The 12,015-nt window shown below is 37.6% G+C and overlaps 1 long non-coding RNA gene across 1 annotated transcript; it reads right to left on the bottom strand.

Moving 5' to 3' along the window:
• Window positions 1-9,152: 9,152 nt before the first annotated feature.
• Window positions 9,153-11,698, bottom strand: LOC144989043 (uncharacterized). Its single transcript, XR_013653182.1, has 3 exons — window positions 10,706-11,698; window positions 10,128-10,185; window positions 9,153-9,987 (listed from the first exon to the last, which is right to left on the bottom strand). It is a non-coding gene; the product is annotated as an uncharacterized LOC144989043 (long non-coding RNA).
• Between the last annotated feature and the right edge of the window lie 317 nt (window positions 11,699-12,015).

Here is a 12,015-nt window from a genome sequence, read left to right as displayed (position 1 = left end):
GCACCCACAAGGAGAGAAAGGCGGAGCCTCAGAGATCAAGTTGTTCTTTTTCTGGGTAGGAAATTGAACTGCGAAAATAATATATTTAAAAAAAAAAGTTCTTTAGTGTGTCAAAGGTATTTTATTATCACATGGACATAGTTTACTCTGAAAGGCTCATTCAAAGCATAATATAGACCTTTTAATAAAGTCTGACTGACTGACAGACTCATCTCTGACAGTACTTCTGAAAGACCACAGTTCTCTCGTTTCTAAGTAGCATTTGCAGACAAACTATAATTCTTTATGGTACAAGCAAAGAGAAACATAATTTCCACAGAAGGAAAAAGAGGAAATGATGAGCTCAGTACACCAGACATTTATTTCTATGTATTGTCTGTGTATAGATCCACTAAGTTGCTTAAAGATGAAACAGTCAAGACCACAGGGACCTTAAGGTAATTTGTCCCCAGTCTCTGAACAGTCTGAACACTTCCTGAAGAACCTGCCATGGTCGGATTGTGGGACAAAATGCTAAAAATTTAACAAACAGAAGGATTCAAGCACAAATATCCTTATTGCATTCTGGATATACAGTACTTAAATCGCAAAACTAGTACAGCATTTGCAAGTTCATGTTTCTTGTAAGTGTAGATTTTTACAAAAGTTCAACTTTACTGGAACTTGGACTTTAAAAATGTAAAGGCAATTATTTGCAAAAGTAAGGTCATTCATGTGGAATCACTCTTAATAATTTTGCTACAATCAATTGATGATCAAAACTAGTTAGTGGACTAGCTTCATGGCAATAGTACCACAGCCATTTTAGCATTATTGGCTCATTCACACCGGGCCACCCGACACACTAGGTGGCAGTACTAGCTCCCAGAGTTGCTTTGACGTCAAAGGTTAAATAGAGAGCAATAATACAATTTTAAATAAAGGGCTTAAAGTGTATTATTGCATTATAGCACAGAGTTTGAGCTGTTTGTGGTTTGGTTTACATTGTGGATTTGCACCAAAACTGCTTTGATCTACTCAGATTACCACTTTGGGGAATTGTGCGCTGATACGTCTAACATTAACTCTATGAATCATGATATTATCCTTGCTTTGTTGTTCCTTGATTTCTTTGTTTTTTCTCTAAATGTATCAGAATCTTCAGCAAAGCGTTCGTAACATGGCAGAACATGAGAGCAGCACATATCTGATGACCCCTTCTCTGAAGTTTTAACAGATGTAAAAAAAAATTATAAATACAGAAAACATCAAAACGCTCCAGAGAGCCTACAAATGAACTGACTGCCTTCAAGTGTTTGCACCTCTGCAGCTGAGCTCTTTTGTTTTAATTTATTTTTAATATTTAATTTAGTAAGTGTTGTTATTTAAATTGGCATTGGTATTAAGTACAATTAAAACTCTAAGCTCTACAATTTTACTCTGGAGTCCCTTTTGAAAGAAAGACTTGGAGCCCTAAAAGTCTTTACTGCCTGACAAGAAAGTAGAACACCGGCCTTTCTTAAAGCTGAAGGTTACTCAGCACAGACTGAGTGAACAAGGCTCATGCAGCAGCTGAGGTTTTTGACTACGTTGGCCAGTTTAACGCCAATACTCTCGTCCTTACACAATTGGACGGTGGTGTAAAAACGGAAGGCGGTGGTTGGTGTCTGCAGTACTCCCCTTCACTGTTTTGGTCCATAAATATTTATTTAGTGTCCAACAGCCTTTAGGGATTTTTACACAGCATAGAGAATAAAATACAGAGCAGGAAGCTACACTATCGGCATGTTAAGTCCATTATAAACTGTAACATAGCAGATATTGCCCACAGGAGACTGATGGCTTTTTTCAAAGATCCCTGGAGGGCTGCAGCCCTGCACCCCCAGCAGCACAGCTTCCATTAACTCAAAGCAGGTTCAATTCAAGAGCACATTTTCTGAAATGCACCTACTTTAAAAGTAAAATGGATGACATTAGAGACTCAAACATCCCACGCTTTTCCTCTTATATTTTCACAGACAGCAGTCCTCAAGACTGCTGCTCCAGTCTAAATAAAAATCCTGCCAAAGTGGCAATTTTAAGTGATGCAGTTAGTATTTGAGTCTTGATGGCTTAGCAGTTACATGTCACACATGACTTTAATGGCTTTAAATGGTTTGGGAAATGTGTCATGTTCCACCATCAGCAGGCTTAAGAAGAGAATTCTGTCCTACAGCATCTATGCTCCATTTTCTGACACGCTACTTCAAACCAGGTCAGACAGAGTTCCTGTTGGAGCTACAAACAAACTCAACATTAAACCACTGCTTTTAAGTGAGTCACTTTTACATTTAAGTCAAGTTCAGTGAGCACAAACACTGTAATCCTCTTTATGTTTTAACAGAAGCAGATCAGAGCCAGCTGCACTGCTCACTGTTCAAACAACAACTTCAGCATTTAGACTCCAAGCAAAACTTTAAAAAGTATTTCTGTTTTCATGCAGCATAATTGGTAAGGCACCTTGGACGATAAAGGTTTTATAAAGTAGAAGCAAAGTTAGTAAAAGTATGTTTTTGTGAGGACAAATTTAGAGAACCTAGCACCTGCTTTAAAGATCCTTGTTTGTGACCTTTTATCATTTGAAAATGCTGAAGCTTTCTGCTTAGTCTGCATTTAGTCCCCTGCACGTGTACATTTACAACCAGGTATCATCACAGGTATTCTCAATGGTGGAACATTGTTGGTCTGACAAAATCTTCTTTATCTAGACATCAATTGGAACTGCTAACTGACATCTCTTTCCCTCAAATGCCACTGAACTCTGATCTCCTGACCTGGCTGGGACAAAGGAAAACAGCAAACAGTGGATCTAGTGACTGTTGTTCCTTCTGAAGAATAATCTGTAGATAACATGTGACTTGTCCATCCATTTTCTTTCGCTCAACTTGGGCCGGGTCATGGGGGCAGCACTTTAAGCACAGATACACAAAATTCCCTCTCCCAGGCCACTTCCTCTAGCTCCTCTGGACCACGAGATGTTCCCAGGCCAGCTGAGAGAGGTGGCCTTTTCAGTATGTCCTGGGTCTTCCCCGAAGCCTTTGCCACAGTGGGACATGCATGGAACAACTCTACAGGGAGGCAGCAGCTCTACTCCAAACTCTTTCTGGGTGAATGAGCTTCTCACCCTACTTATGAGGGTGTTCTGGGTCATGACCCAGAACTCATGACCATAGGAGTTTGCGTGACCAAGATCGACCGGTAAGTTAAGAGCTTTGCTTTCTGGCTCAGCTCTCTCTTCACCACAATGGACCGGTACAGCAACCGCATAACAGAGGACGCTGCTCCAATTTGCCTGTCAATCCGATCTTCCCTCACTGATGAGCAAGACTCCAAAATACTCGACTCATCCAGAGAGGACATACTACCCTTCTCCAGTCAAGAACCATGGCCCAAGACTTAGCAGCGTTGACTCTCATCCCAGGCGCTTCACACTCTACCACAAACCAGCCCAATGTGTGCTCGAGGTCCTAGACCGATGAAGCTAACAGGACAACATCATCTGCAAAGAGCAGATAGGAAATCCTGTGGTCCTCAAACCAGACCCCCAGAGGGTCCACAAAGATTATTAACAAAACAGGTGATAAAGGGCAGCCCTGTCGGAGTCCAACAGAGACCGGATATCCCTTAGAAGGGGCCCTGCACCTCATACATGACCCTAACCCCTGCACAGGACACCAAGGGGGACGCGGTCCAAAGACTTCTCCAAATCAACAAAACACAAACATGTTTTACAGACAGCAACAAAAGATGGGAATAAACTGGACTCCATGGTAGTTTGATTCGTGTTTAATTTAAATGGCCACTGAAATACAGTACTGAATAAATATATTGTTTGATGTCTGCACATGTTTTTCTGTGCCTACATTTTTACATAATCCCAAAGATGTCTTTTGAATAAATCTGTGCTAAATTTAATTTATTTACACAAATTGATTTATTGTTAAAGCCTCGGGCAGCTCATATATTGTTTTGTTTCCTTAATTGACCCTTTACCTAAATGAAGATTGACTACGCAATGAGGAAACGTGAAGTTTATTCAATTAATTGAAGCTGATCCTAAATACACACTGTCCCTTTAACCTTTTATTAATGCGTGCATTTATGTAATTATTATTTTCAAAGACAGTTTATTAAGATAAACTTTAAAAAACTTTTCAAGCTTTAAGTTTTAGATTTACTCATAAGGGGGTTTCTACCCCTTGTGGTATCCAAAGCACATCAACGTTGGGAGTGGGGTTACCTGGAACCCACAAGACGGCACGCCGAAGGTTATTTTTTTCCAATGATTTTTGAGTTTTACTCCATGGCAGGTATGAAATCCTGTCCACCTTTGTCATGGGAGGGATTGTCTGTGTGCTCAGCTGCTTCACAGCACAGCTAAATTAAAGAGAGAAAAAAAGTTTGGACTAAAAAAATGTGATATGATTCATGTTTTTGTTAGGACGGCCACTGCTTAGTTGACGATGCTGAATCATGATGAAACGGTCATTAATTGGCTGCAGAACCTGACAGCTTATTGAAAAGATGAGTGGACTTTCTGCTTTCTCAGAGCTTCAGTCTTTTCATTTCAAAATACTAGGATGGTCTATATGGATTTATTCATTCCATGAAAATAATCTTGTAACTAGTTTTCAGTTACTTGCTTGTCTGTTATTTCTAGTTTTACATCACATTTTAACACTTTTAAGTGCTTATTTACAAGTAAAGACGTTGACGAGATGTGAACTGAACTGTTTTGTTTTTGCTTTGACTTTTCACTCTTGTTACCAATCAAATAATATATCAGCAGCTACAAGTGCAGAGAAAAAATTAAAATACTGATACATACATACTGGAATTGGATGCACAAAGAGGCCAATTGATTCGAGTGAGCTTCAATTCAACAGGTGCAGTCAGGTAACACACAAAACGACAAAAAAGGGAAATTAAGGGATTGCTGGAACTGGCGTGAACTCATCTGCAGTGCAGCTACACTTGCTGTAGATTTCATATTGTTTTATTGTGGCCAGTCTAGGACACACCAGTGCAATAATGATAATAATGCTGTCTAATCAGCACCTTGACACGGTACACCTGCGAGGTGGGGTGGATTATCTAAGCAAAGGAGAAGTGCTCATTATCACAGATTTGCTAACAATATTTAAGAGAAATTGTGATTTTGTGTTTGCTTAAAATGTTTTAGATCTTGGAGTTCATGTCATAGAAGATAGGAGCAAAAGAAAATTGTTGAGCTTATGTTTTTGTTCAGTGTAAGTTAAACGTTTACCTTTATTTTTTCCTTTGACCTTCTTTTAGAGTCTTTAAAAAAATCCAAAACCAAATAAAGTGTGGGCTTTGTCAACAGTTGCGATCCATTTGAACTGAGTCAGCAATACTATCCCAGTCTGAGAACAACCTCATTACCACTCCAACTGAGCAGCAACATGAGGTGCAGCAAGTGTTAACATGGGAACCTAAACACACTATATATATATATATATATGGGATATGGGACGGCATATCCGCAGGTCTTACGTCACTTACATGAAGCTAATCCCAACTGTGACATTTGAAGACGTGATTATCGTTGTTAACGGCGGTTTTAACGTATTAAAAGAACGGTAAAGCTGCCGTTCACAACAATAATTAAGTCTTCAGACTGTGATGCCGCCCGGATTTCGCACACGTGACCGATAGGGATTGGATACCTACACCTATGAGGGGCCGTATAAGACATTATTTATTCTGAACCATTCACATTCATACATTCTTGCTCTCACAGTCATATATACTCTCTTTCGCATACATATATTCTCTTACGCATCCATATATTCTCTCTCTCACATTCATACATTCTTGCTCTCACAGTCATATATACTCTCTTTCGCATACATATATTCTCTTACGCATCCATATATTCTCTCTCTCACATTCATACATTCTTGCTCTCACAGTCATATATACTCTCTTTCGCATCCATATATTCTCTCTCTCACATTCATACATTCTTGCTCTCACAGTCATATATATTCTCTTACGCATTCATATATTCTCACTTGCACATCCATATATTCTCTCTCTCGCATGCATATATATTACTTTGCACATACATACATTCTCACTCTCATTGTCACTCTTAAAAAAGAATGTATGTATGTGAAAGACAAGTATATATGAACGTGTGAGGAAGAGTTTATATGTGTGTGTGAGAGAGGAGTATGCATGAAACGGAAGCGACTTTGCATGAAAAGGAAGGCACTTTGAATGAAAAGGAAGGCACTTTGCATGAAACGGAAGGCAGATGATTTCTCGTGCTCTGATTGGACGAGAGGCCGCCACCTCCCATTTTGAACAGACGCTAACACGAACCAATAAGAAGGCCATCGGAACCTTAAGAAATATTTTATCTTCACCTCAAGTGGTCACAAATCTGTCTGCATCTCTAGAGACACAAAGGAATGTCTCAAATACCAATAATGGTAATAAAAGTGCCACCGAAACAGAAAATCCGTATCCACCTTATTCCTAGCCCCCATGAGCCTTTGCGTGAATTATGGGCGACACTTCCTGTAGACGCTGGAACACGCATTTACATTAAAACAAATTCCTCTTGTTTTCGATCCATAACTACATATAAATGTGGGAAAACCAGCTGTCATTTCTTAAAAAAGGCAACAGTGAGGTGTAGAGGAAATATTTGTTAAGGTTCCGATGGCTGCAGGACCCCCGTGGCTACTTCTTGCCGGTTCGTTTTTAAAAAAAAATAAACTTTATTAACAATATCTTGCACATACAAAATACCAAACACAAAACTCCACTGTGTGCAAAATACAATCTTCACGTTCGCCATGAGAATGAACAAAAAAACATAATGATAACCATGTAAAACAGGTTATGCAAAAAGAAAACAAAAATAATAAGGCAAAGGAATCTGTTAAAGTTTCAGGAGAGACCATGTTTCAACTGTTCTGACAGCTTTTTTGTTAGTGGAAGATTTAATACTGTTCACATACAAAACCATTTCTTTCTGAAAAACATAAAACACGGTTTTTTTGTTGGCATATTTACACTTGTGTATAAAGTATTTAGCCATAATTATAAGTAAATTAACTACATATATTTTTTCTGCATTAAGTCTTTCTTGTGTAAAATATCCAAAAATAATATGCTCGTAAAATAATCTATAATCTTCACATAGATGAGTTCTTATAAAATGTATCACATCTTTCCAAAATAGTTGAGTGAAAGAGCAAAACCAAAAAAGATGAGGCACAGTTTCTGGTGAGGAATGACAGAATGAACAGTTTATGTCCAGATCTTTTTTAAACTTAGTAAAGAAATGTTTCACTGGATAAAATTTGTGAAGAATTTTGAAAGAAATTTCTCTGATTTTATTGGTGATGAAATACTTTTGTGGCAGGGTCCAAACCTTTTCCCACTGAATTCTACATCCAAAGCTGTTCCAGTATGAGATAACATACGGTTTTGTGGCAATCTCATTTTGAAACAGAGAACAGATACTTTGATTATTCCTGCTAGCTGAAAAACATACCTTTCCACACCACAAGTCTGTTAATTTGGGATTTCTTGCTTGTTCATGTTAGCGTCTGCACTGTAATCCCTAGCGAGTTGACTGAACTTAAAAATTATTTTGTAACAGATTACGCAACAGTTAAGTTATATTATTAAAACTTTTAAGTTAACATTTATTAAAATTCATATTGTCAGTTGGCTTACATTTGTATTATTTCATATAAAAAATATTAAGATTCCTCAACTTATAAAAGAGAGATTATTTACTTAAAGTTTTTAATATTTTCCAACTAAAAAACGCTTTAACTAACTATATTTTTATATTACTCAACTCATAAAATATGTAAAATTCACTCAAATGCTTTATAAATTCTTTAACTCATTAAATGTGTAGCATTGAAAATATTTAAAATTCTTCAGCTTAAAATGTATTCTGAACAGAGATATTGATACTGCCCCACTACATTTTAAAGGCTAACATTGATAAAAACCAACAAACGTGAAGGCCACACAATAATGATTGCTTAATACACTTTTTTTAATTGCTCTTTAAAAAAAAAGCACAAATATCAAGAGGATGAAGAAACAATAAGTGCAATAAAACTGCATTATAAGAGTACCACACAACATATTGACAAAAAGAGTTGGTTTTGTATTTTACGGCAGAAAAAGCAAATGATCACAACAAAACACATTAGTTACATAACACTTAAACCAACAAATAGTCCATTCTGGAAGACTCACTCAACGAAACATTCTCCAGCGTCAATAAATGTCCTTTCAGTGGTTTGCTGTCCTCAAGGCTCAAGACAGCATTCTGAATAAATATGAAGGCAAGTTCAAGTTTTTTGGGGTGCTGTAGGTCCAGAGCATAGATGTCCCCGAAGAGTTAGAAGAGATTAGTCAGCCAGATCTGTGGGACCACTGACGGCAGCATCAGGAGCATCACCACGACAACTGAGAAGATACCCACAGAGGTGTCTGTGAGGTCTGGTATTCTGGAAAATACAAAACAAAAAACACAGATGAGTTCAGACCCTCAAAGATATTCATCACACTAATGTCCAAAACTGACATTCCTGCCATCTGTCAATAGGAATCTTTTCATGCTAACATTCTGTTAGCTTTTAATCAACTGGCTATGATGTTTTAAGGACCAACTCCAATTAAAATTGTGTTTTTAAAAAGTTCTTTAGCATTTTTCTGAAGGAGGACATTTATAAAATAATTTAAGACTAAAGCTTCATTTTTCTTTATTCAAATAATGATGGATCAGGAGCAGAAAAGGTAAACGAAACTCCACTCCTTCCAATCAGGAGTCCCTGATGTTCGCCTTTCATCTTCCGTCTCATTTTTAAAACCATTTAAAAATATCACTCAGTTTACAAACTACAAACAATTGCCCTATTTATTATGTCACTCAATAAAATCTCAATCAATATTAAAGGATTAGTGAAAACCATTGACAGGGAGTCGTGTGCACTTACTGTACAGGTCTTGAAGAAGTTGGAGGCATCTTCATGCAGATAAACAGGAAGTGCAAGGAGGACCATGGCCCGTCTCATGTTCACGTCACGCTGGTCCTAAAAGAATAAAAAGAAATATCCATTACCTTTGAAGCAAATGAAGGGCAAACACTTCCAATATTTACTTAAGGAACTTTAAGAAATAATAAAATGATACCTTTTCTAGATGTCTATTTCTAGTAAGAGGACAATACAGTGTTCATGGCATGATCCACTTCATGTCAAAGACCCAAAGTCATTTTTAAGGCAAGTTACACCTTGGCTTCTTACAGCTGTTTACAAATGATTTGTTATCCGTTTTTGAATTATGCACATTAGAAATTCACCTGGAGGTCATAAATCCTAACCAAGCTGGCCAGTTCCTGTCTGTTTTGGTGGACTTAGTCTCAGAAAAGGGCAGCTTTAAGTTACACAAACATGTAAAAACTGCACAATTTCCTCTGACTGCATCTACTCTACATAAATCCATTTCAGATCTTGACAGATGAGTTTTCATGGTTTCAAATGATGGAATGGTGCTAATGCAACATCATTTTATTATTGTAATATACTGTCATAAAGACATGACAATATTCCAAAGTGTCTCCACATACATGGCAGTGGAAACACTTTGGGATATTGGCTATGTAGTACTGCAGTATTATATGTAGTACTGCATAGTGCCAAAGTAACAGAACACAACTTGCACCTCCATTCCATTGTGCCACCTTCAGCCTGCAATCTAAATATGTTTAGTTAAATTGTAAATAATTTCAACTCTATTTAGACCTTTGGCTAGTTAAAATGTGCACAAGTGTTTCCATGCTGCCGTATAAATCTAATAATGGTAATAGTTCAGGATGAATGTATTAAATAAGTATAAAACTCACCCACTGACACCTCTTTTCTGGTGAAATGGTGACGTTCTGGTGAACTTTCTGAAGTTCAGTATCTGAAAAAGTCCAAAAGAGATTTTTCAATGTTAAAAAATGTTTCAATTATATTCTGATCAAAAAACATTTATTGCACTACACAACCTATTGCATTTTTTGTTTTTTTAAAATAGCTCTAGACAAATAACAGACAAGTTACCTGGCTGGCCTTGGCGTCTACCTGGAGGTGAAACACTGAACACTCTGTAGTTCGGTACCTGAACACAACACGAGCACGTTGATTAATTTATTTTTACAAAAACCTTTTTTATAACGGAGATCAGTGATTTTATAAAAGCTTAAAGCTGCATTCAAAACCCAATGCTTCCATGTAGCAACCAGGCTTAAAACTGTTGGCGGTAGCTCCTCCCACACAACCGTTAGAGGCTTTGAGTGACATTTTTGGACAAATGTCCAGCAGCAAACTTTAGCCACAGACAGAGGCCTCCAACGCGAATTTCACACGCGGATCATGTTTAGTGTGATTGCAGCATAAGAGATCATTTCTACCTCTGAAAAAAAAAAACCTCATCACTGTCGTAACTTACGGGCAGAAAATGCATTTTGGGTTTGGCTCGCCATACGTCTGCTATGACGAACTAATCATGTATACATTTCCACATTAATCTCTAAAACAATAATAACACACATATGTTTAAACAACAGTAAACCACATTTACGGTAGTATAAGAGCATTTTTAAAGCATTCATTCAAAATAAACCATGAACGATACTTACCAAATTAAATCAGGGCTGAAGACAAGACGGCACCATCAGCGATGAGGCGGATGAAAAAAAAACCCGAGGTTGGGGCGTCTTGAAGCGGGACGAAATTGCAACGCTTTGCAGAAAAATAAAATGCTCGACTTTCAATTTCAAACGTCGCATACTCGCATTCGGCAAATCCAACATGGCCACCTGAGCTAACGTAGAGAAAACGAAAGACCCTCCCACCAGTACGTGATGACGTCATAACGCTACTTCACGGATCTTAAAATTTTTGAGTGCCAGATACAAATAAGCTTTAAAATATTTAGCACTGTTAAGTTAAATTTGAAAAAATCTTGATAGAGCTTAATACTTTATAGTTGAATCAACTACAAAATGACATTTAAGTTGTGTAACCTTAATAGTTATGAGTCAGTACAAGTGATAGGGTTTAGAGTGTGTTCAAAATGGGAGGTGGCGGCCTCTCGTCCAATCAGAGCACGAGAAATCATCTGCCTTCCGTTTCATTCAAAGTGCCTTCCTTTTCATTCAAAGTGCCTTCCTTTTCATGCAAAGTCACTTCCGTTTCATGCATACTCCTCTCTCACACACACATATAAACTCTTCCTCACACGTTCATATATACTTGTCTTTCACATACATACATTCTTTTTTAAGAGTGACAATGAGAGTGAGAATGTATGTATGTGTAAAGTAATATATATGCATGCGAGAGAGAGAATATATGGATGTGCAAGTGAGAATATATGAATGCGTAAGAGAATATATATGCATGCGAGAGAGAGAATATATGGATGTGCAAGTGAGAATATATGTATGCGAAAGAGAGTATATATGACTGTGAGAGCAAGAATGTATGAATGTGAGAGAGAGAATATATGGATGCGTAAGAGAATATATGTATGCGAAAGAGAGTATATATGACTGTGAGAGCAAGAATGTATGAATGTGAATGGTTCAGAATAAATAATGTCTTATACGGCCCCTCATATACACCTGCCTTTCTTTGCAAATGTGATCAGATTTTTTGAGGAATGGAGAATGCATGTTTAATGGATGTAATGCCTCAGCCAAAATTTGGGGAACATACAAAGTGAATGATCCTTTATTTAATTATTTATCCTTTGTAAAGGATCATTCACTTTTTACATGTATTTCCTGCCTGGATTCTTTCTCAAATATTTCCCAGACAACAGAGCTCAATACGACTGGCTGAGAGATCCATTTAACGCAGCAGCAGCTGCTGGTTTGAGCTCTGCTGAGGAGGATCAGTTCATTGAAATCATGTCAGACTCCACCCTGAGGATGAGGTTTACAGC

This window comes from Oryzias latipes, chromosome 22, assembly GCF_053564925.1.
Source record: "Oryzias latipes strain Hd-rR chromosome 22, Olatipes_Hd-rR_3.1".
Classification (NCBI taxonomy): Eukaryota; Metazoa; Chordata; class Actinopteri; order Beloniformes; family Adrianichthyidae; genus Oryzias; species Oryzias latipes.
This window is presented reverse-complemented; position numbering and strand designations above follow the sequence as displayed.